This window comes from Sarcophilus harrisii, chromosome 5 (assembly GCF_902635505.1).
Source record: "Sarcophilus harrisii chromosome 5, mSarHar1.11, whole genome shotgun sequence".
Taxonomy (NCBI): domain Eukaryota; kingdom Metazoa; phylum Chordata; class Mammalia; order Dasyuromorphia; family Dasyuridae; genus Sarcophilus; species Sarcophilus harrisii.
The window spans coordinates 64434481-64461648 of record NC_045430.1 but is presented as its reverse complement, the minus strand read 5'-3'; the positions used below and the strand labels follow the sequence as shown (position 1 = coordinate 64461648).

The following is a 27168-nucleotide window of genomic DNA, read 5'->3' as shown; positions in this document are numbered from 1 at the left end:
ACCATTACATTGAATTCCCAATCCCTATATTTATGCCCACCTGCATTTTTTATTTCCTTCACAAGCTAATTGTACAATATTTCAGAGTCTGATTCTTTTTTGTACAGCAAAATAACATTTTGGTCATGTATACTTATTGTGTATCTAATTTATATTTTAATGTACTTAACATCTACTGGTCATCCTGCCATCTGGGGGGGGGGGGGGGGTAAGAGGTGAAAAATTGGAACAAGAGGTTTGGCAATTGTTAATGCTGTAAAGTTACCCATGCATATATCCTGTAAATAAAAGGCTATTAAATAAAAAAAAATAAAAAATAAAAAAAAAAATTTAAGATTTTCCTGATGATGAGTGAATTGGATACTCTAAGAAGGAAGAAGCTGCCTGTTCTCCAAAAAATGTATAATAATAATGATAATTATAATAATAGCTAACATTTCCACAGTGATTTAAGATTTGTAAGGTACTTTATAAATGTTAGTTCATGGTCATCACATCCATGAGAAATAATACTATTATAGATGAAGTGCCATTTTATAGATGAGGAACTCAGGCAGGCAGAGTTTAAGTGACTTGCCAATTGTCACACAATTAGGAGTGTTTTGAACTCCAGTCTTCCTGACTCTGGGCCTAGTATTCTATCCTTTGCACCACTTAGTTAAGTAACAGACAATCTGAGAAAGAAGAAAATAGTAATAATAGTTGGTGAATGTCTGGAGTACTCAAACAGCTATTTATCAGTCTGATGCAACAAAAAGAGAAGTCTGTTATCTTTCCAGGGCACATACCCAAGTTACAAAAGAGAACCTTTCAGACCTGTCCAAATGAATGATAATTTCCTACTTCTGATGAGATATGGATATAAATGATACCATCAGAAGTAATCTAAACAGTTGTTGCTCAATAGTTTCCAACTCTTCATGATCCCTTTTGAGGTTTTCTTGGCAAGACACTGTTTGCCTTCTTCAGCTCATTTTACAGATGAGGAAACTGGGGCAAACAAGATTAAATGACTTTTCCAGGATCATACAGCTACTAAGTGTCTGAAGCCAGATTTGAAGTTAGAAAGATAAGTCTCCCTGCCTTCAGGCTCAGCACTGTATCCAATGTGCCACCTACCTGCCTATACCTAAAAAGTATTTCCCACCATTATCAAGTCTTGTGAAGAAACTGAAGCTCACAAGGGCATAAGTTATGTTTTCCTCACTGATGCCCACTGAAGGAAAGAAATGAAGAGAAAAATTAATCTGGATTTCTGGATCTTGTATTAGAGATAGAGACAATAAATTCCTGGCCAGAGTTGTAATAACCACTAAGAAAGAAAGGCTGGTGAGAATTTGCTGTAGGTGCTAATCAAAATTACTTAAAAAAAAAAAAAAAGAATGGGAAAGGTGGAAAATTGCTTATTTCCCCCCAAGCTAGATGCTATAGAGTTACAAGAATAGCAGTTGTAACACAGAATTCACTCCAAAAAAGGAGTCAGCAAGAAAACCCAATATCTCAAATGTTTACATTCAAATGCCCAAGATCTGAAGAATATACGGAATAGTGAATATCATCTTCTAATTCCTAGCAGAACTATTCTTATTCCTACTCCATACTGCAGATGAATTTAAAACCCTATATTTAGTAAAAAGTGACATATATCCTCTCCCCACTTTCTGTCCCCTCTTGCAACATTATCCAGTACTCTTAAGGGGAGCTGTGTCTCATCTCTGCCACTGGCTCCACCCCCCACTGATCATGTTCCCCCAATTTTAGAAGTCTAAGCGCCTCAGTTCCATTTATCCACATAACAGTCAAATTAGCTTTTACAAAGAAATATTTACTTCAAAGCTACAACAAGAATCGACCTACAGATTTCTCCCTCAGCACCTCAGGGGAATAATGCCCTATTATCACCTTAGTCTTTGAATCTGGCAGGCCCAATTGGCAATATTATAAGAGGGCTGGCTCCGAGATTGCCTTTGTGACTTTGATCTTCAAAGATCACCATTACTTATTCCAATATTTACTCCTGGGAAAACTTCTGGGTAAAATGTCTGCTTGAATGGAAAGCAGATCATCGACTTGAACATACTTTGACAAAAATTCTGAAGTTCACAACAATTTGAATAATGATCAAGTAACCCAATAAAACTATAATAAGTAGTTCTCCTCCTCATATGTGTGCAACAAGTCAACCAGAAACCCAAAAAGTATAGGAAAGGGGACTCACCAGCAAAATCACGCCTAATGCAGAACCTGTAAGCCTTTGTGTCTGGAGACAAGAATAGAGAAGTCTAAAGCCCCCAGAGTTGTGAGAAAGTTATGGGACAGAGACCTTGAAAAGTGGCAGAGTAATGGAAGTGCTTCATTGCCCAGACCAGGATATCCTATGTCTAAGGTTCTCTAGTTCTCTCTTGAGATACCATAAAGGTCCTTGAAGATCCTACACTCTGAAACTCAAAGATTCAGGCAGCCCAGCCCTAGGAGGTACAGGTCAACACAGTAACCCAGTGAACCTTAAAGTATAACTAACCGGAGCCAACCAACCCATCCATAAATTCAATAGGGGGTACAGACGCTAATTCTGAATCTGGAAGGATGAGTAAGTCAAAGAAAACATCGACTAGTGACAAAAACTATTATAAACCTGAGGATAACCCAAAAAAGGAGAGATTAACTCTTTAACTGGAAACTCAAAGATTCAGAGGAAAAATCAAATGGATTTTCTACTAGAACTATAAGAATACTTAGAAGAAATGAAACAAGATATTAAAAAACTGAAATAAAATAGCTAGAGGAAGGAACTAGAAGGAGAACAAAGAACTTGAAAGGAAAAGTGATTAACTTTATCATAGAAATAGATTCCCTGAAAACCAGACAAGACAAAAGAGAAATGATTAGCTCCATTGGATAGCAAAAAATATTAGAACAACATTTTTTAATGAAAAAATAAAAGTAAATATAATATATCTGATAAATATTTTTAAATGACTTGAAAAACAGATCCAAGAAAGATAATATAAAAATCACTGGATTCCCTGAAAACCACAACCAGTATTTTCTCCTGTTCTATTAAAGACTATTTCACTCTTATCTCCTCAATTTACAGTCATAGAAGTTTAAAAAAGTGTTAAACTTGCTTACTTTTAAAGATAAGGAAACCTTGTGACTTGGACAGGAAATATAATGTTCAAGAGGACTACCTATAATTCCATGTTCACTTTGATGATGATAGAAGAAGGGCTTAATTGTCAAGTTTACCAGAATAAATTCATATTGGACGTCACTGTGAAGAAAATTCTGCTTGCACTATTTATCTGCCCTTCTATAACCATAACATCATCATCATCATGCATAACTTAGAACTTTGCAGTTCCAGGAAAACTTTAGTCATATTCATTAATTCCTAAGGAGCTGAAACAACATGACTAAAGTACGTTAGCCAATATAAGACTCCACTTACTGGATTATTTGGGTAAGGAAAAGACTATACTTCTCTCTTCACCTTCTAGAATTTGCCTATAGTTGTTTTTCCCGTCTTCTTGGTGTATTTTTTCTGGTAGATACCTCTGGGAAGCAATAGATATTTCTGAGAGATCATGCTATCATCTGAGGATGGGTAAGCCTAACTGGAGATGGGGAAAATTACTTATGTCTTGGCAACTGCATCCTTCCAAAGTAGTCTGCATAGCTTTATAAGTTCTTGATATTCTCCTTTCCCATTTATTTTTTAAATTAAAGTCCTCTATTTCAACCAATTTGGTATATAAATTATATCCAAAAACATCATATATATTTCTACCTCCACATCTACACTAAAGCATTTTTCTTTGCCTGCAATAACCTTCCCCCCTTCTCCACCCGTCCAAATCTTACCTACTCTTCAGAACCAGTTCAAGCTTCATTTCCTCTGACTAGGTCTCAGATTCCTGATTTCCAATCAAATAGTAATTTCATTAAACTGTGCTGTTACCTTAAAATTATTGGGGAGTAAATTAGGAAATATCTTCTTATCTATTTATTTCTCACTTGTTTTCACATTCCTAAATGCAGTAGAAAACTAAAAGCATCATAGTATCACTAGATTATAAATTCATAAGGGCAGAGATCATTTTATGTAAATCTTTGTATTCCTTTCTCCAGTGTAGAAAATATAATATACTGAATGTAATAGATATCTAATAAATATCTATTGAATTACACTGACACTTGGAAGTATTATCAGGTATTTATGTGGGTTGGAAGTCTTTCCCATTTTTACCTAATTTTGGAGTTTGGTTGAAATGCTAGAGTTCAAAGGAGCTAGATAAAATATAGGTTAGATGGATATGTATGTGTATATGTATATATATATATATATATATATTTCTTAAAGGTATTTGTAATTAGTTGAACAACTGTATTTAAAGTGTTGATAAATGGATCAGTATGAAGCTAGAGGGAAGTTAATAATGCCATAACACTGAATGCCCCCTAGCAAATTGGGTAGACTCCCTCGAGGAAAACTTAAGGGATGATATGGACAAGATTTGCAAAGATGGACAACTTCGGATAGGTTGTGTTTTGCATCACCATCAAAGTGAATTAGATCATGAATCCTTTTGAATTTATGAGTGGAATGAAGAAAAATTTCAGGCACTAGAAGCAGATTCACTCTTTGGACTATAAGAGCTAGGGACTCTAGGTATTGACATCTTAAGGGAGATAGATTTTTCCTTTTTATTCCCATTTCCTTGATTTCAGAGGTCTTACCCACATTATTTCTTCCTCATCCTTCAGTCTGTTTGTCAGATACAGTTGTTATGAAAACCACCACCTGGTAGAATGTGAATAATGTAGACTTTTCATTTGGCAGGTTTCCCTGGGAGCTCAAGATAATGCTGGAATGAATTGTCTGGAGTCGGATGGGGGTGGAGGGAAGAAGGGAGAGAGAGAAAGGGAATATTGTTCTAACCCTCGAAGGGGCACAGGCTCTTGAGGGCACAATCAGGAAGCCAACCTCTCCTCAGCATCACTATTTCTCTTACCTTTTGGCTGCCTATGTTAATAAGCTTGCAGGAGGCCCCAGCTCCTGGTTGCCATAACAACTACAAGGAGCCAGCCGTTAGCGCCATTACGCAGGATGCTCAAGCCCAGCTGAGATGCAGTGAAGAGTGCAGACAGTGAAAGGAAGACAACCAGGATTTCACTGCCTTAGCTGTAAGCATCCAAAACAACCAGATGTAGATACTGGCACAAAGAGGAAAAAAAGAGAAAGGAGCAGGAGAAGAAAGGGTGGGAAAAGCCCGTGATTCAGGGGCTTCTGAAGCTTGCCTGGTGTGGAGCCTGAGCTGGAGGATGGGCAGGACATCAGTTTGACTATGTGCAACAGCAGCAGCACCTTCACATCAAGGATGGATTGACCCTGAAGGGGGAAGGATTTAGCACATAAGAAGCAAAGGTTTGAAGTCCCACTAGGTAAGTAAGTTTAAATTTTCTCTTTCCTGGATGAAACCCTCTCTAGAATATGGTTCTATCTTGACTAGCGCCTTTGTACTGGGAAGCATTTTACCTTTCGGAAATCCTGCAGTTATTTCAAGGTATTGTTATTGTAATTCACTGTGCTTCCCACAATGGCACGATAGCTGCAGGCATTGCCCCACTCGAATGCAGGACAGGTGGATTTATGGGAACACACACAGGAGTGCAAATAGAGGGACCGGCATACGAGAGCCTCTGCATTCCATATGATTAAAGCAGCAGGAGACTCAGTTACCCAGGCTTCTTCCTCATTAAGTTTTTTGTTCTTCCCTTGTAGTCAAAGAAAGAATGGCACTGGGGGATCTAATGAGATATCAGGTGGAAAAAGTGCTATCAAAGAGGCCTTTGATTGCTTTCTCTGGCTTATGGGTTATGTCCTTCCCTATGATCTCAAGTAAGCAAGACCATCCTCTGCGTCTGGAGCTAGAATTGATGTACAAAAATATAGTAAATCTTTCTGACTCCAGCAGAGGGCACTAGAATACACGCATGTGTGTATGTGTGTGTGTGTGTGTGTGTGTGTGTAAACACCAAGATGATCTATGTAGTTGTGCAGATGCACATAGAGGCTATCAACAGAGATTTTTATCCACACAGACGCTAGTGCTAGAATTTTTAACCAAAAAGAAAAAAGAAAGAAAGAAAGAGAAAGAGATTTAAATTTATAATTTACTACATGCAGAGGGATGGCCCTAATGATCTTTGGAGAGCACATCTAATTTGGGAAGTGAGTATATATAATCACCCTTACTAAATAGTATGTTGAAGACCCTAGATAAAAAGCCTGATTTAGACTAGAATTTATATTTTATATTTTATATATTCATTTTCTTCTAAAATAAGATAAAAGACCATCTTTTCAGAACCAGCCTGTGCTCTGGTTGTATAATCCTATCATACTATAGTCACTTGAGATGAAATGTAGATTGTTTGTTTTTTTTCATGTAAATTTAGTGATGATTCTCTCTCTCAGACAGGCTTCTGTAGAGGGCAAAGCATAAGTATTTATATTTTCCTTAGCACTCAGAGGTTACAGTCATCTTGTGAGCTGGCAGGAATGCTAAGAGAGTTTAAGAATGGGGATGATGCAGCAGAGAAGGAAGGAACCATTTCCCCAGAAATGGGGGTAGGTAGGTATCACGCAGAAGACCTGAATTCCATGGCAACAGAAGGGGAAAGGTCAAGATTTACACTCTGTAAGTGAGAACCCAGGAATCCTGTGGGGGTATAGATTATATTTCAATTAATATAAACCAAAGTCAATGAGTAACAGGATTAGAAAAAAATGATAATAATACCTCTTAAAAAATGTATAAGGTTTTGTTTTTCCACTAACCTAAAAGTATATCACAAATAGAAAACCATGTAATCTAATTTTCTCGGAAGACTTTAAGAATAGATTAGAGATTGGTTCCTAGATAAGAGTGTAGATTCCATGATTTCTGGAATATCCTTCCAACTTTTAGAAACTATGACTACTTCATGAATGCTCAGTGTAATCCTGTTGAATTGAGTAGGAGGGACAAACCATACAACTGAGCAAATTAGAATGATCCTGCAGGTCAAAGACCTCAAAGAAATTAGGTCATGTCAAAAAGAAACAGATCTTAGGCAAGCAAAGTGAGAGTTTTAACCAAACCAGGCAATGTAACCCATAATAGGCTACTCTCTATTGTCATTGCATTAAACAAACATCGGCGAAATGGCAAACAGGTTAGTAGGTTAGTTCATTAGTTGGAATCCCCAATAAAAGACTTTTATTAATCTTACAACCATGGAATCTGAGGCACTTTTCTAAAATAGTAAAGTTAGTATCAGGGTGGAGAAAATTTAGAAACTGCTAAGAGAATTTTTTCCCTGCTAACAGAATGAAATCAGATTTTGTCTTGCTGCTTCCACTATATTACTCATCTTTACTTTCCCAGGTACTGTCCTTAACAATCCTCACTTTGTGTGGCTGTTTATATACTTGTAGCATTTAAAGAGAGTTATAATAACCTCCACCCTACCCTTTAGTCATTATCTTTTCTAAGCTTCCCTCATGGGCATGCACATGCAGACACACTACACTACACTATGGTTTTTTCTCCCTTAATCTGCTGAACCTCATAAGGCAGTGACTCCCTTCCTTACCACCCCACCCTGGGCTTCCCAACTCTTCTGTTTTGCTGTGCCATCTGCCTGGCACAGTGAACTACTGTTGCCATTACTTTAGAAGTGAGCCTGATTCATCTCACTTATTCCTTAGCTTCCCCTCACAGGAGAGAATTCAGCACAGGCTTTGTTTGTGTAGTCAGAGTTGGCTTCTAGTGCTCAGAGGTGGAGTCAGTTCCTGCATGAGGTAGTGCTGATGGGGATATTTGGCTGCCCCGAAGAGAGACCTGGGATATACACATCAAACTCCACTTCCCTTTGGAACACTGCAGGCCCATCTCTACAAAGGGGGCCTGCCAAATGTTCATGAAGCCAACTTACAAGGCAAGAGTTGAGGAAAATTCTGATCCCTACCCATTGTTCCCTAACCCTAGGGGGAAAAAAATTAACATAGGATTGCTGTAGTCTAGAGCCTAATCTTTTTTATGCAACTTTCAGCACTTTTCAATTTTTAAAATAAGTGGATTGTACTCATCTTTGAGAGACATGATTAGTAAGAAAAAAGTTAGCATATTAAGATTACGAATCTGGGAATTATGTTATTTACAATATATTATTCTGTGTACATGTTGTATTTTCCTAACCCCTCCAATAGAATGTAGGGTTTTAACCTGTTTCCTGGCTTCCATTCTCTCAATTGCCAACAGCTTATTGAACATTTCAAACTACTTGTTCTGTAGACACTTTAAACTTGACAAATCCAAAACTGAACTCATTCTCCTTTCCCCTGAACCTTCCTCTCTTCCTATTACTTCCCTATGGTTAATACTTCCTATTAACTTCCCTATTACTACAAAGGGTATCACCATTCTCCCCGTAACTCAGGCTCTTACCTAGGGTGGCATTTTGGTAGGGACCCCTGCCACATTCAATCTGCTGATCACACTGGTTGATTCTGTCTTTGCAACATCTCTCATCTGACATTGCCATTACCCTCATTATCTCTCACTTGAAGAGTATTCTAGTAGCCTGCTGGTCAACCTTCCTGCCTCAGCCCCCTCCCCTTCTAGTCTACTCACCATTAAGCTGTCAGAGATCTTCCTAAACTTCAGGTTTCTCCATGTTGCTTCCCTATTCAATATTGTCTCCAAGTTCAGATATAAAATCCTCTCTTTGGATTATTTTCAAGCTTTTTATAACCTGACCCTCCCTACCTTTCCAGACATCTCATATCCTATTTCCCTCCTGATACTCTAAAATCCAGACACTAGATTCCTTTCTATTCCTGATCTAAGATGCTCCATATCCTAACTCCATGCATTTTCCCTAGGTGATTCTCTCCCTTCTTATCTCTGACTTCTTGACTTCTCTACAAAAAGCTTCTGAGATTGTTTCCAATTTCTCCTGTACCTATTTTTATTTGTATGCAATTACTCACGTATTGTCTCCCTCTTTTAGACTATCAGCTCCTTTAGGGTAGGGACTGATTTTGTTTGGCTTTGTTTTCTTTTGTTTCTTTGTACCCTCAGATCTTCACACAATGCCTGGCACATAATAGGAACTTAATAAATGTTTGCTGATCTTTATTGGTTTCTTGGAGAGAAGTACTTTTTTTTCCCCTTTGTCTTTCTATAGATAGTAGCACAACTATCATGATACCTTACAAAATATATATGTGTTTATATTTCTATATTTCTATTTCTATATGTCCATCAGAATGGAACATAATTTTAGAGCTGGAAAAGACCTCAGAGTTTATCTAGTTAAATCCTGATCTGAAGCCTGAATCCCTTAGCCAATATCAATGAGAAGTCACCAAATTCCTTTTGGAATGATGGGGGAGTTTACAAGCTCCCATAACAACCTAGTCTACTTTTTGGACAGCTCTAATTGTTAAGTGGTTTTTCCTTATATAGAACTAAAATGTCTCTCTACAACTTCCACCCCATGTTCCTAGTTCTCTTTGGAGCCAAGTAGAACAAATCAAATCCTTTTTTTACATGACGTTTCTGTAGTTACCTCCCAACTGTTATCATATCCCCAATGTCTTCTTTTCCCCTAGGTAAACATTCTCAATTTCTTCAAGCACTCCCTAATATGGCATGTCCCTTCATAAAGTAGTCACCCTTTAAAAGTACTGCAGCTTATTTTTGAAAAGAGAAAAACCTTTAAATCAGTCAAACAATTAATGTGCATTTATTAAACACCTCTTATATTCCAGGCACTGTGCTAGGCTCTAGCAACAAAAAGAAAAAAGAGGCAATTCCAGTCCTCAATAAGGTTACATTTTAATGAAGGAGATAGCATATACTATATAGATATATAAAGAGTATATCTAAAATGAATATAAGGTAGTATTAAAGCAAGCACTAACAAAAAGGAACATCAGGAAAGATTTCATATAGAAAGTGGTACTTGAATTGAGTCTCAAAGTGGGAATTCTAAGAAGCTAAGATGAGGAGGGAGTGTATTCCAGGCAGGATGGAGGTAGAGAGGGCAGTCAGAGCAAAAACAGAACTAGGAGATGGAGTCACATTGTGAAGAAGAAGAAGACCTATATGATTGGATTGTAGAGTATGAGTAGGAAAATAATGTATTACAAAAATAGAAAAGTTTGGAAATTCTAAGCATCCTATCTCTAGTTTTTGGAAGTTTAATGATTTATCTTTGAGTTTTTATCCTTTCTTCACTGTCACAGATGCTTAATGCAACCTGTCAGCCTTTCTTCTAGATGTGTTGATTTGATGGATAAATTCTTAGGGCCTGAAGGGATATAGAAATGATTAAGATGATTCCTTAGCTTAAAGAGTTTACCATCCTGTAAGGCAGGTAAGACTTGCCTAAGTAATTGTGATACCAAGGAAAATGTAGTTTCCTGGGAAATATAAAGGAAGTGCTCTGAGAAAATGCAAGAAATAAAAATATAAAGAAAAGGGAAGATCCAGAAAAGCACATTTTTACTAATGACAATATACCAGATCTGATTTATCTGAGGACCTTATTTATAGATAAATCTACTTGTAATAACTTTTAAAAAAATAATTACACCCACCTCACAGGGTTGTTGTAGAGATTAAATGAGATATTTGTAAAGCACTTAGCAAAGTATTTGGCAGGTGGTAGGTGATATATAAATGCTTATTTCCTTTTTCCCTTCCCTTCATCCAGGTAATCCCCCTTAACATTAAGTGGCCCCCAGGACTCAGTCCTAACCTTCTTAGTCTTTCTAGCCTAGAGTCCTAGTCTTAGCCTAGCCTAGTCCTAGCCTAGAGTCTCTCTAGACTCTTTCACTTGATGATCTCATTAGTTTCCATGAATTAAATTATCTTCTCTATGTTGGATTCTAAGTTATATTTAACCAGTTCTAATCTTTTTCCTGAACTTCAATTTCACATCTCAATCAGTTAATGTGTATTAAGAATACATTTCCTGGTGTCTTTTGGGCCTCTTGATCTGAATGTCCCATAGATATTTTAAACTCAATGTGTCCAAAATAGAACTCATCTTTCCCCTGCTCCCCCCAATCCTTTCCTTTTCCTAACTTTCCTAATACTGTCAAGGATACCCACCATCCTCCATATCACAACCTAAGTGTCATTTTTGAGGCCTTTCTCTTACTTCCTCCTCCATTGGCCCATCCCAAACTGTTTCAAAGCCCTATCAATTTTCCTTTGAGAACATTTATTGGAAATGCTCCTTCCTTTTCTAAAACACATATCTAATCATATCAGTAAATTCCAGTGACTTTCTAAATCCAATATAAAACACATTGTTCTTTTAAAGTCTTTCATAAGCTATTCCCTTTTTAATTTTTCAGTCTTAAAAAACTAACTTCCCTTTATTTATTTTATTCTTCTACTATTCCTTGCTATTTCTTGCACTAAACACTCAATTTCCCAAATGTGGTTATTTTTGCTGACTGTTTCAACTTCCTTCAAGTCTCATTTAATCCTGTCTTCTGAAAAAATGCCTTTTCTGATCTTCCTTCATCTTAAAATCATTGCTTTCTTGACTATCTCCAATTTATTCTCTTTGTGCACATTTGTATGTCTTCTTTCTCATTAGTTTGTTGAAAGCAGAGGTTATTTTTTTTGCTTTTCTTTGAATTTCCAGAACTCCCACAGGCCTAGCACTTAGTAGTTGCCCAATAAATGCTTCTTGACTTGAAATACAGACTTTTATATTGTATTCCAAAGATCATAGAGAGCCACTATAACTTACTGAGTAGGGAGTGACATGATCAAACCTTAGCATAAGAAAAATCATTTTGGCAGCTGGGTGGAGGGTAGATTGGAAAGGGAAGAGATTTGAAGCAGGAAGACCAATTGGAAAACTATAGTAATAGGTGAGAAATAATGAGGACTTGTGTGACCTGGTGGCTGTATGAGTACCATAAAGGTGTCAAAAGCAAGAAATGTTGTAGAGAAGGGATGAGACATTGGGAGAAAATGTTATAAGTTGTACTAATTATATAACTATTATTATTATTATCAATATAAATAAAAATAATAGTCTCTAATAATTTTTCATTTACAGAGCACTCATCAATACAACCCTGACTTCCTTGAATTCCTCCAAGTCCCATCTAAAGCCTTCCTTTCCATAGGAAGCCTTTCTCAATCCTTCTTAAATCTTGTGCCTTCCCTTTCTTGATTATTTCTCATTTATACTGTAAATTACTTGGCTTATTGTTTCCCTCATTAGAGAGCCCCTTGAGACTTTTTTGACTTTCATTTTATCCCTGAAGTTTAGCACAGTGTCTAGCACATACTGGGGGCTAAATAAATAAACCTGAAAGATAAATTACATAAGAATTCTTATGTCTATTTTAAAGGTAAGAGACACTGATGCTTATGTTAAGTGATTCATTGGTAGAACCAGGACTTAAAGAACCCAAATACTGTAGGGTCTTCTTGACCTAAAGTACCATTAAAATTATGTTAGATTTTTTTTGTTGAATATAGCCCAAATGGGTTCAGAACAGAATACTTTTTTCCTGACTATAAACTGAGGTCTCGTTTTACAAATTTTTGGTATGTTCAGGGTTCATTTATGGTATTCTTCTTACTTATTAAACATCTTCTAGGAAAGTTTAAACTTTCTCTGAAAAAGCATTAAATGATCATTCTCTTTTGTTTTGTTCTCTTAAATGTTATACAGGGACTTTAATTTTTAAATCGTACAGAACACGTCTAGGGAGACTGTTCCTGCTATTGAAAGGGATATAAAAGTAAGCCAAACATCTTGGGAGAAATGGACTATGTATTGGGAAGTGTTGTTGTTGTTTAGTAGTTCAGTGATATCCAGCTCTTTGTGATCCCATAGACCACAGGACACCAATACTGTCAATAAGATTTTCTTGGCAAAGATATCAAGAGTGGTTGTCATTTCCTTCTTCAGTGGATTAAGGTGAACACGGATTGTGACTTGCCCTGTGTCATACAACTAGTAAATATCTGAGACTAGATGCACTCTATCCACTGAGCCACCTAGCTTTCTCCCCAAGTAGTTTTTTTTTATATGCTAAAACAAAACAAAAAAAAAAAAAAAAAAAAAAAAAACAGCCAGAGAGTTGAAATTTTTAAGTGCCCAGTCCTTTGAGGATCTATTTTTTTTTTAATTTTCTCTTTTACTGCTCCATGGAGAAGGACAAGAAGTCTGGAAAAAAGGTGACATGGGAGATTTATGGATGCATAGCAATGCATTTAGTTAAATTTTCTGACATGGGAATTGTGTCAAAAAAGTGTCTTTGCTTGAAGCTTCGCATAGCTGTGATTGGGGCAATTTTTATTATGGCGGTAAGTACTGCAATCAGTTCCCTGACCATTTTTCTATATCTTTTTTGAGAAAGGGGTTAAGACCCAAGGATTATGCCTTAAACCAAAACCAATCTGATTCTCAACTGACCACCAATGGTTCCTGGGCCAAGTCCGATTTGGTCATTGTTTGGGTCCCAATTGATGCAGATTGAATGTAAACAGCAATAATTTCTTCTTTGGCCAGAATTCCTGAAGGTCTTCTCCTCCCACATTTATTTATTTAGTTAGGTGGGGTTTTTTGTTTTTTTGGGGTTTTTTTGGGGGGGAAGGGTGGACTAGGTGAAAGAGAAAATTCTTTGCCTCAATTGCTACCTAACCTTAATCATTGAATAGACATGGCCTCAGTCAAATTGAGATCTGTTGAAGACTTTAGCTTAAAAAAAAAGCCAAGGTCTCCCCCTGCATCCAGAGGCATCATCATTCATTTGGATCTACATCTAGTCACTGGACTCAGGTGGCTCTGGATGGGAAAGTAAGGCAGGTGACCCTGACCAGCCCTTCCTCACTTAAATCCAATTCACTTGCATATCACTGCATCAGCTCCCTGATGTCATGTTCCTCTTCCAGAATGAAGGACAAACAACAACAATCCTAATGAACAATTACAAAATATCAAGAGACAGAAGACTAGTTATGATTGTTTTTTCTTTTGCCTTGCTGTGTTATCTTGAGAAAGTTGCTTGCTGTCAGTTGCCATAAAAGTGCTTTGAAGGACTAGATAAATGCTAGTTATTAATTTTATTATTTTAATAAAAATTTTCATAAAAATGCCTTACTCCCTATTATACAAGAAAATTATAGATTACATGAATATTAATATAAACAAAGGACATTTTTCCCCTTGGGAGAAAGAGGGAGGAGGGAAAGTACCTAAACTCTCCTAGCAAGTCACCTGGAAAATAATCCAATCCGCTAAAAATGATAAAAGTATAATCTGTAAATTTTTTTAAAGTTCCTCTGGTTATGTGTAATTCTCAGGATTAGTATTAGACATTAGACAGATATACATTACATTCTAATGCAGCAATGTATCTGTGATCTCACTGATATAGCATTCTCAGTGAGCATCATCTAGCCTCACCTCCTCTTACAAGATTTTTGTCCATGGGATACAGATAAAGACTGGATTTGTAATTTTATTGTTATAAGAAGCTCCTAAGTGAGGAAACTTCCTTTATCAATGTAGGTTAGCACCTTCTTGGTCGCTCAAAGTCTTAGGCTTCTCTCCTCCTTGAAAACTGAATCCTTGTTTCCTCACTTGACCATAGTTAGACAAGAATGAGGGTTAGCCTTCTTTTTGTAAGGGAATTTTTACTGTAATTCCAAACACTCTAAAATAGGACAAATAAAGAAAAAGAAAAAAAAAAAAGATCAAAGCAGCATCAAACTAGGTTGAGGGTTCCAAGAAAAGGGCTCAAAATTTTAGGGTTGATTACTTGGGCATACTACATCAGTAGACTACCTTTATCTGATCTTAAGGATCTCATAACAGGGCAAACATTATAGGTCTTCATAATAGTAAATTGAAAAGAACAAAAAGAACATGTTTGAGTTATTAAAATATGCTCCAGGTAAACAGCTAGGTACCATACTTTTCATATTATTTTCAATATCAATACATCTACATGATTCAGTAGTATAGCAAGTATATGCACAAATTTTCTCAAAAAGACCTGGTTCTGACTTTTAAGGAAATAGACTGGTTAAATTGATTGATATACAATTGCAGAGAGAAAACCAAGATGGTGGGGAAGGAAGAATGCCATTTTTTCCCTAGTTGATCTAGAGTATCCAACAATGAAAGTCTAAGTCTAGTAGAACCCCCAAAATGCAAAGGGCACTTTTGTTAAGGTTCCTACAGTGTAGTTTAACTAAGTTCTGAGGACCTTTATTCCAAATCTCACCTTCACATATAAATCTCTGGTCCTAAAGCATGATTACATCTCTTCATTATAGTTTTAGGTGTCTCCTTCAGAAATTGGAAGTGATTCTCTAATGCCATTAGGGCAAATCCCCATCAGTATAATTCCAAGATCATGGCTGCCACCTCTAATAAATGTACTGGAGGGCGTTTGGCAAAGTTCATAGGACCAAATCCTACATAGTTTCTTTGTGACTTGGGGAATTCAGTTTTATCCTTTTTGGATGCCTTTCCCAGTGCCTTGTTCTAAAGTTTTAGTCTTAGGAAGTCTGTGAGGCAGTTAATTAATCAAATCCGGCAATGAACTTTTTTTTTCCTTTCCAGAGGATTTAAAAATCCTGCTAGAACGAAAATTTTAATTTCTATTAAAGGAAAAAAAAAAAAAAAAACAACTTGCAGGTTCACTAAGTTTGTGAAGAAAATTCTTGAGTATCCCATGAATAGGAGAAAGGGATTTAACCCTTTGGTACAAGAACTTTTTAAACTTGGACTTACTTTCCCCTGTAATCTGATGAGCTTGTTGAAGAGTATATTACATGAAATGTTCTGACTAACAAAATGATTCTCAATTTATAGCCTCGAGAAAAAAGTTTGATCCAAAGGCATTAGAAAATCATTTTCCACTTTTCAAGGACTTCCCCTAAATATATCTCCCCATCATGATATATGTGGGAAAATATAGCCTTTCTCCAGGATCCAAATCTCATATGAGAGATTGAAAGTTAGAATAAAGATGTTCAGAGTTTATGGCTAACATTTAAAAATCATTGCTGATAATGTTCGGTGGCACACTTATTCCATTCATTCATCTCTCCAATTCTCTTTAAGTCACCTATGATTTAAAATTTTTTAATATTGTAATGTCTGATGATTCATAGTCATATACCATCTCCAGAATACAACTGGTATTTAAAAGATGGGTTCTGTGTCAAGGAGCAGTTTGGTGGAGTCTTCTGGGTCACATGAACTATGACAAAGACTAGACATTTTCTCTGATTCCCGTGACCTTTCAAACCGCTTTAAAATAAAAATGCAAAGGATAAAGCAACTTCAGCAATCTCTATAGCCCAGGACACTAAGAACCAAAAGAAGGTTTAAAACAACATGAACTAACTCTCAATTATCCTGAACTCTGTACCTCCTTTCTATCGCCTATGATCCTGTAGCAAGTCTGCATTAACAGACCCAAGGACTCAATAAAAATAAAGTAGATCTATTGAGTTCAGGTATCTGAAAAAATACTGCAAAACAAAGGAAAATGATACAATACTTGATGAGAAAAAGGACTTTGTGGAATATGAGAAAACAGAATCACAACACACTGCTCCTGAATGGTCCAAAAAAGGAATGAGAATTATGAGAGCAAAATGTATGGCCTTCACAGCAAAAATAATCTATATAATAGGAAAAAAATGGAATATGAGATGGCAAATCTCACCAAAGAAACAAGAGAGAATAATAGATAGAAAATTTAAATATACTGAAATAAAGGATAATCTAGAAAAAGGAGAAAAGCATGATAACATTAAAATAAAATAGGCCTACCAGGCAAGTAAAACATACTGATCTAAAAGACAATCTAAGAATCATAGGTCTCCAAGAGCATGACAAGACAATAAACCTTATCACTGTATGCAGCAAATAACAGAGAATTACTCAGAAGTTCTAAACGTAGAAAATGAAATAACAATTGGAAGAATTCATAGATCACCTCCAAGGTAGGGGGGAGGAGGGAAGGAACTAAGGCTGCAAATTCCAAGGCATGTCACAGCAAAATTCTACAATTCATTTCAGAAATAAGTACTTCAAGTGATCAGAAGAAAGTACTTCAAATACAAGGGAAAGGAAATATGAAAAACTGCAAGACTATTCTGCACCTATTAAAAAAATACAGGCAGGTTTGGAATAATATGTTCCAAAGAGCAATGGAGCTCATAATATAGCCAAGGATGTTCAATAATAAGGAGACATTTGGAAAAAGTTATAGAAAGAAAATCAGAATTGAAGAAATCATTTGTTTCTTGAACACTTCAAACAACAGAAATGCAGGAAGAATAAAGGAAAGCAGCAACATTATGACAACAGAAAGACCAGTAAGAAACTTCTTTCTAAATGTATACAGAAAGATGGAGTGAAGGTAGGAGTTTAGTGGAGAGTAAAAGGCAGAAAAGGGACATTATAGACAAAATTTAAAGATATTCTGCCTAGGTGAATTAATAATTTTTTTGTGGGACTACATTATAACATGAGAGTACATGAAAAGACAGGGGAACAAGAAGAAGAGTAATAGGGACAAGTGTGATATGCTGGGATCAAACAAAAAAAATTGTCTTTCTCTAAGAAAGTGAAAGAAATATTTTTTGTAAAGGGGCACAAAAATGAAAAATTTTAAAGTTACAACTAATAAGGATTATTTGAAGGGGAAGAGAGAAAAGAAATATCTACTTGACTGAAAAAGGAAAATGGTGAAAGAATTACATTACCAGATAAAAACAGGAGAGAAAAAAATTAATAAGTAAAATTCCAAAAGGAAATGAGTAATAAATGAAAGGAGGTAATCAAAGGGTAGAGGAAGAGAACCAGTAGGATCAGGACTACCTTAGAAAAAATTTTAAAAAAGCAACTGAAGAAACTTAGTATGAATCTTTCAGCAGAAGAGGAGGGAACAATCATAACTTCGGGAAAAAAAACATTACAGGCAGATCTCAGAAAATATGAATCTAGCTCTCATAGTTGTAAATGTGAATAGACAAAAGAATCTAATAAAATGAAAAAAAGATGACAGATTGGATAAGACTACTAAATCTTATAAGAAACATTTTTTAAAGCAAGCACATACACAGAATAAAAGTAAGGAAATGGAAGTATATATATACTTTGCATCAAGTGAATCCAAAAAAGTAGGAGTTGCAATCATTCTATCTGACAAAGCAAAAATATTCAAAAACTGAAAAAGAGTAAACAAGAAAATTATGTTGTGCTAAAAGGAATCATAGAAGAGAAACTGACAATATCAGTAAAATCTATGCTCTGAAAGCCTCAGCATTCAAATTCATAAAGGATACATTATCTGAGCTATAAGAATACAAAGCACAAAAGTGGTAAGAGACTAACATATCCTTCTCTTCATTTTAGAAAAATCTAATAGAAAGATCAACAAAAAGGGATAATATGGAACTGAACAACTTGATGAATAAACTAGAATCAAAGAGTACAACATCTAAATAAGACAGCAAAAGAATCTACGTATTTCTCAGCATCATTTGGACCTTTTAGAAAAATTGATTACATACTAGGGCACAGAGATATTGCAAACTAATGTAAGAAGGTAGAAATAATTAATAAATTATTTATAGACCATATTGCAATAAAAATTATAATTGGTTCAGGGAGAACAAATAAAAGGCACATACCCATACAAAGGCTTAACAATGAAATATCGAATAATGAATGGATAAAAGAATAAATTACAGAGATACTACTTATATAAAAAAAAATGATAAAGATGAAATGACATACTAAAATCTCTGGAGTGCAGCTATATTAATCCTTGATGGAAAAGTCAAATCCTCAGAATCATACGTTTTTTTAAAAAAATAGAAAAAGAGATGTTATGCATTAAATTATTATTTTTAAAATTTATTAAATTTGCATTATATTAGAAAGCCAACAAATAATTTAAAAATAAGTACAAAAGAGGAGATATTAAAGTTTAGAGGAGGGAAATAGATAAATTGTAAATAAAAACCCCTATAGAAATGATAAATAAAACTTGTTAATGTGCCAGAACTCTGAACTTGAAACAAGGTGCTAAGTCAGTGGAATTGATAAAGACAATGGTTGTTTAGCCTAGTGTTTAATACTTTTCTAGTTCAGTACATGTACATAGTACTTAATATAGTTCCTCCACTGAGACCAAGGCCGGTCTCAAAGGCTCTCCAGAAAACTGCCCATCCTCAGGAAGGAGATATTAAAGAATCTGGACTTTAACACCTGGCTGTTCTTGTGGTGATTACTGAACTGAAATGAAGGCTGCCCCCAAAGACTCCCAGGAAAACCAAACCAAAAAACATTACAAACACTAAAACCTGAATCTTTAAAAAGACTAATAAAATTGATTGAGTAATCTGATTAAAAAGAAAAAAATCAAATCAATAAAATAGTAAATAAAGTGAAATCACAGCAAAATCATCAGAAATAAAAAAGAGTATATTATGTAGTTATATGCTAACAAAGATAACACAAAAGAAATGTAGAGAATACCTTCAAAATTACAAAATACCCAAACTATCAGAAGATCAGGTAGAGATAAATAATCCAATTTTGGGGGTGGAGGATGAGAATAAATCTTTTTTTTTTTTTTTTAAATAGCTTTTTATTTACAAATTATATGTATGGGTAATTTTACAACATTGACAATTGCCAAACCTTTTGTTCCAATTTTTCCCCTCCTTCCTCCCTCCCTCCCCCAGATGGCAGGATGACCAGTAGATGTTAAATATACTAAAGTATAAATTAGATAGACAATAAGTATACATGACCAAACTGTTATTTTGCTGTACAAAAAGAATTGGACTCTGAAATATTGTTCAATTAGCCTGTGAAGGAAATCCAAAATGCGGGCAGGCAAAAATATAGGGATTGGGAATTCAATGTAATAGTTCTTAGTCATCTCCCAGAGTTCTTTAGCTGGGTGTAGCTGGTTCAGTTCATTACTGCTCCATTGGAACTGATTTGGTTCATCTCATTGCTGAGGATGGCCAGGTCCATCAGAATTGATCATCATATAGTATTGTTGTTGAAGTATATAATGATCTGGCCCTGCTCGTTTCACTCAGCATCAGTTCATGTAAGTCTCTCTAGGCCTTTCTGAAATCAGAGGATGAGAATAAATCTAGCTTTAAAGGTGCTCCCAAAGGAAAAAAAAATTCCTGGCCCTCATGGATTCACAGGAGAATTCTGTCAAACTTTTAAAGAACAAATTACTCTCACAAATTGAGAAAAACTGCAAAAGGTACCCTATCAGCATCCTTTTATGAGATAAATATGTCCTAATACCTAACCCAGGGAAATATAAAACAGAGAAAGAAAGCTATAGGCCAATATCATCAATAAATATTTACTCAAAAAATTTAAATGAAATCCTGTTGAACAAATTATTGTGATTTATCATTATCACCAAATGATATTTATACTAGATATGCAAAGATGATTCAACATTAGGAAAACTATCAACTAAATTAATTAAATTAAAAACCAAAATATCCAAAATCATATGATCATCTCAATAGATGCAGAAAAAGCATCTGCCAAAGTACAATATCTTTTATACCAGAAACCATACCAAGTATAGGTATAGAGGGACATTTTTTTAATATCATAAAAAAAGCATCTAACTAAAATCAAAAGTAAGCATTAAATATAGTTCTAAGAAACACAGGAATGAAGCAAGGATGATCACTCTCCCCACTATCATATGCTATAGTTCTGTAAATGCTAGTAACAGCAATAAGATGAAAAGGAGAAATTAAAGGCATAAAGATAATAAAGAAAAGCTAAAATTATTCCTATTTGTTGATGATATGTTGGTTTACTTGGAAAATCCTCTGGAATAAGCAAAGATACTAATGGAGGCAATAGCTTCAGCAAAGTTGAAGGTTATAAAATAAAATCTAAAAAATCAACAGTGTTTCTGAACAAGTAACAAAAGACAAGAAGCAATAATATAAATGGAAATCCTTTTCCAAATAACTACAAAATGCACAAAATGTCTGGGGACAGGCCTACCAAAACACACAAAATACATATAGATTTAATTACAAAGTACTTCTGAAAAAAAAACAGAGAATAATTTAAATAGCTGTAAAAATATTCAGTGCTTATGGCTAGGCCATGGCAATATTTACAAGACTACCAAAATTAATGTATATTTGTATGCTATATCAATCAAATTACCAAGAGGATAAGTTATAGAACTTGATTTTTAAAAATTTACTTAGATTAGTAATGACCAGAGAAAGGCAAATCAAGACAACTCTGAGGTACCACTACACACCTCTCAGATTGGCTAAGATGACAGGATAAGATAATGGTGAATGTTGGAGGGTATGTGAGAAAACTGGGACACTGATACATTGTTGGTGGAGTTGTGAACGAATCCAACCATTCTGAAGAGCAATTTAGAACTATACCCAAAGGACTATTAAACTGTGCATACCCTTTGATCCAGCAGTGTCTCTACTGGGCTTGTATCTCAAAAAGATCATTTAAAAAAGGGAAAAGACCTACATGTGCAAAAATGTTTGTAGAAGCCCATTTTATAGTGGCAAGTAACTGGAAACTGAGTGGATGCCCATCAACTGGAGGATGGCTGATTAATTATGGTATATGAATATTATGGAATATTATTGTTCTATAAGAAATAATCAGCAGGATGATTTCAGAAAAACCTGGAAAGACATGAACTGATGCTAAGTGAAGTGAGTGGAACCAAGAGAACATTGTACACAGATAAGATCATACAAGTTTTAATGAACTTGTGATGGAGAGTCATCTACACCCAGAGAGAGGACTGTGGGGACTGAGTGTAGATAACTACATAGAATTTTCACTATTTGTTATTGTTTGCTTGCTTTTTATTTTGTTTCTCACTTTATCCTTTTTTTGATATGATTTTTTTTGTGCAACATAAGTGTGAAAGTATGTATAGTAGAATTGCACGTGTTTAACATGTATAGGATTACTTGCCATCTAAGAGAAGGGATTGGGAAGGAAGAGAGAAAAAAAATTTTAGAACACAAGGTTTTGCAAGGGTGAATGTTGAAAACTTTATGCATATATTTTGAAAATAAAAAACTTTAAGAATTTTTTTTAAAAAAAGAAGTACACAGTAAGTACCAAAACTGAAAAAATGTATTTGGAAATACAAAAGATCTAGAATATCAAGGTAAATAATGAAAAGAAATAAGGGTGAAAAACACTTCTAGACCTCAAACTTTATTATAAAGTAGTAGCCATCAAAACCATCTTGTACCAATTAATAAAATAGAACAATGAAACAAACTAGACGAGGGACAATCAGAAACAATAAAGCTCAATAACTCATTGTTTAATAAATAGAAAATGCAAATATCCCAGGGACAAAGTAATTATTTGATTAAAAAAAAAAACTTCTGGGAAAACTGGAAAGCTATTTGGCAGAAATTAGAAAGAGCCTACTGTTTTATGTCATATTCGACAAAATATTCTAAAAGGAGACACCTTGTTAATATTAAAGATCAAACCATAAAAAATTTAGAACAACTTCTCTTAAGCAAGAAACAAAGCAAAATGCAAAAGATTAAATAGATATTTTTGATTATTTGAAACTGAAAAACTTCTGCACAGACAAAACTAACATTTCTAGGATAAGAAGGGAAATAGTCAAATGGAAAAAAATCTTTGCATTAAATTTCTGATAAAGATATCCAAAATATATAAGCCATTTCCCAATAGATAAATGATCAAAGGATCTGAACAAACAGTTCTCAAAAGAATTTCAAAATATTCACAATCATATGAAAGAATGCTCCAGTTCACTAATAATAAGAGAAATGTAAGTCAAAACAACTGTGAGGTTTTACCTCACACCCTACAAACTGACAAAATTTACCCCCAAATGGCAATAGTCAACAAGGGAAATCTTGTGGAATGATTGGCACATTAATACATTGTTGGTAAAGCTGTGAAATGGTACAATTTACAAAGCAATTTGGGATTGTGCAAATAAAGTAATGAAAATGTCTGTATCCTTTGAACCAAAGAGTCTATTATTGAGCTTATACCTCAAGAAAGCTATCAATAAGAAGAAAGTCCCCACATAAATTTATACCAGTACTTTGTGATTACTAAGAATTGGAAACAGCAGAATCTCATCAAAGTAGTTGCTCACCAATTGGAGAATGATTAAACAAATTATGGTAGATAAATGTAATGTTATACTGTGCTATAAGAAATGATGTGTATGATGAATACAGATAAACACGGAAAGATCTAATGAATTCATGAAAAATGAAGTAAGTATAACTTAGAAAATAATTTACACAATAACTATCACAATGTAAATGGAAAGAACAACTATCCACCAAAAAATCAAAAATAAATAAAAAAATTATAAAGATCTAGCAGGACTCAAATGAAGAGATATGAGAGGACATCCCTAAACCACTTCTTTCTGGGAAGTCCATAAGTATTATACATTAACATCTATTTTCAGATTTTTTTAATGGATTGTGTCATCTACTCCCACTGCCCTATAGTACAGATAAGGAAAGGAGACAGAGAGGTTAGGTCAGTTGATGATTTGGATTATATAATTAGTAGAGCTGGGTTTTGAAGCCAGGTAGACTGCCTCCAAATCCAGAACTCTTGTTCTACTATTCTAGGTAGAGCCCAGATAGTCCTAATTATCTGCTAACAGCAATTATTGGCCCATTCTGAAGTGCTTGTTTTAATATTATTATATTTCCCACTCATCATAGGAATCTCTACTTGCTTATAAAATAAATCATCCAGGAAACAACTGATTAGAAAAGATGACTAAGTCATGTAATAAGAGGAATAGATAATAGACACTCTAAGTTGGGTTCTTTGGTTCTTTGTATTGATCGACATAAAAAATATTATACCCCACATCTTATGTTTTTAATTTTTCTTCTACAAATTTTTATTTTTTTTATTTTTTTTTATTTAATAGCCTTTTATTTACAGGATATATACATGGGTAACTTTACAGCATTAACAATTGCCAAACCTCTTGTTCCAATTTTTCACCTCTTACCCCCCCCCCCCTAGATTGCAGGATGACCAGTAGATGTTAAATATAATTAAAATATAACTTAGATACACAATAAGTATACATGACCAAAACATTATTTTGCTGTACAAAAAGAATCAGGCTCTGAATTATTGTACAATTAGCTTGTGAAGGAAATCAAAAATGCACTTCTACAAATTTTTAACTCTCTCCCCCTCTCCCCCCCAGACTAGTTCTCATCTATTCACCAAGGCTGGAAGGACAGGGACAATTCATCTGGCAATTCCTACACTAAGATGAAAGATTTGATGTACTTCTGGACTGGTTTGCTCTTACTCAGGCAATCTGTCCTCAATTTTTCCCATCAAAATGATGCTGAATTTAGTGTGTATACCCTGTGGGCATAACTTGTTGAAGCCTAGGACTCCGGAGTTCAAGAGATTTATATAAAATAAGAAACTGGCATTGTATACAGAAACTTTCATTTATTGACACCTCCCAAACAATTCTGATCACTTCTTATACTTGTACCCCTATATCTTCCCAGGATATTTTTGCAATATTATTTTGTATTTTGGTTCATATGTTGCTTGTAACAATTTAAAGTTATTTTTAGGACATATGCTTTGTTTTCTTGAGAGTTGGGACTGGGTACTCATTCTGTTTCTCTTTCCCTCAATCTCCCTTTCCAATGTTAGAAACACAATAAGCATTCATCAGCTGTTTATGCAATAAATAAATAAATCATGAGTATAATTTAAGAAGAAAGGCATTTTAAGGACATAAAGCAAAAGGCAAATTTAGAATGTGGGATGAGGAAAATAGCTATGAGATGTCTATATCCAGAAAGAGTAGGGTCAAAAGATACCATCAACTTTCTTGTGAACTATCTAGGAAGACTTCATGGGGAAATGGAATTTCAGGAATTTTTAGCCCTCAGCACAATATTTTGTGTATAGTAGCTGCTTAATCCAATTTTTAAAGTTGAGGAATTGTTTTATAGACAACTGTAGCTCACAAGTCTATAGCCTCTTATGATGATAAAGCATCTTGACAGATAAAATTTCATGGATCATGAACAGCAACTCTTACTAGACAGGCAATGCAAATATTATAACATCCACTTTTTAAAAAAAATTTATTCAAGCTTTTTATTTACAAAACATATGTCTGGGTAATTTTTTTAACACTGACCTTTGCAAAACCTTCTGTTCCAAATTTTCCCCTCTTCTCCCCAACCCCTTCCCTTAGATGGCAGGTAGTCCAATATATGTTAACTATATAACATCCATTTTAAAGATGAGAAAACTTGGGTTCAGAGAAGCAGTTAGAGGTTGTGTAAAGTAGCAGAAGAATATCACATGTTTTCTAGGTATGGGTCTGGGTCTCAGCTCCAACATTTATTAGCTAGCACCCAGCTTCTTAAACAATGGTACACGATCCCATATGGGATCTTGTAACTGAATGTAGGGATTGCAAAATTATGATTTATTATCAATAAATGTTTGATTTGTTTTTTATTTTATATATTTATATGCCCAAGGTCATGTAAAAATTTCTCAGGTGAAAAGGGGTCATGAATGGAAAAAGTTTAAGAAACCCTGAGCTATGGGACTATAAGAAAATAATTTTCTCTCTCTAAACCTCAATTTCTTTATTGGAAAATGAGGATGAAAATATTTGAACTCCTTATCTCTGAACTGTATAGCTAGCTAGTTTAGGGCTCTTTGAACTATGTTAAGAATATGGTACAAGGTGGAATTAACTCAAAATAAAGTCTGTTTCTGTGCCTTAAAAAGTCATTTCTTCTGTGAATTACTATCCATTGAAAGCTGTGATGCTCATCCACAAATATATGCAGACTATCACAAAAAATACACTATCATAGAAATGAGATTTTCTAGGATTATTTTAAGATCTTTGTGAGTAGAATTTGCTTGCTGTCTAAATGGACTAAAATGGCATCACTGTGTTGGAGTCAAGTTACAGTGTGTAGGACTGTGTCTGATCAGACCAATACATGCTCAGAATACTCTTTCACAGGACCAGCACAAATAGTTCATGTGAATATGCAGTGGTGGGGGTATTTATACTTGTATCTCTAGCATCTGGTACAGAGCCAGGCAGGAAGTCTTTAATAATTGCTTGTTTTTTTCAAAAACTGTATTATAAACTTTGGATTGAGGTGAAGAAGTTCACTTTTTTTTGTTTGTTCTATGTCAAGAACTTTTCTCCATACTTTTCCAACACTGCAGGTTTTGAATCTGAGAGGAAGAGTAGGGAGAGGATGAGAAGGAAATTTTCATAGCATAAGCAAGTGAAAGGGGCAATGAAAAAATGAACTTGACACAAATGGGAGAAAGGAGTGGCTCGAGGCATAGAATTAAAGATGTAGACTGGGACACTGGTGGAATACTTTGAAGCAGAGATGAAAGATCTCAAAGTGGATAATGGTAAATCTAGAAAAAGATCTAAGAGTACTATAAGTAATAATGCTTCCAGGTTCTCCAATCTTTCCACAATAAGATCTTATCTTTGCTCTTGGATTTTCTCTTAGTTCTGTCAGATTCAGCATCCTCCTGGTGATGATATTTCTCTTTTGAGAAGTGGTGCTCAATTGTTAATGCTGTAAAGTTACCCATATATCCTGTAAATAAAAGGCTATTAAATAAAAAAATTTAAAAAAAAAAGAGAAGTGGTGCTATTGGGGGAATCTTCTACTGCTGGACAGCTGGCCCTGCACTCAAGACCTCTGGAACTAGCACAGTGCCTGGCACACAGTAAGCACTCAATAAATACTCATTGATTGATTGTTTGAGGGAGCCATAATTTCTAGAAGCATGCATCTCTCAGGATTGTAGTTTGTTGACCTTAACTCAGGAAAAGAAATAGAGGCAGAAGAAGCATCCAGGCTTTCCCTCATCTTACAGAATATGGTTGCTCTTGCCAATGCTCAATCAAGACAGTTGGGGGCTGGCAGAGGAGAGAAATCCTGTCTTTTCTAGATGTCCGTGTGAAAAAATTAAAAACCA

The 27168-nt window shown here is 35.0% G+C and overlaps 1 protein-coding gene across 1 annotated transcript in view; it reads left to right on the top strand.

Moving 5' to 3' along the window:
• The first annotated feature begins 4917 nt into the window (after positions 1–4917).
• The window catches only part of MICAL3 (microtubule associated monooxygenase, calponin and LIM domain containing 3), a 252128-nt gene continuing 229877 nt past the window's right edge, over positions 4918–27168 (top strand). The window contains exon 1 of the mRNA XM_031939707.1: positions 4918–5445. The gene's annotated coding sequence lies outside the window, so the exon portion shown is untranslated. The remainder of the gene's footprint in view (positions 5446–27168) is intronic.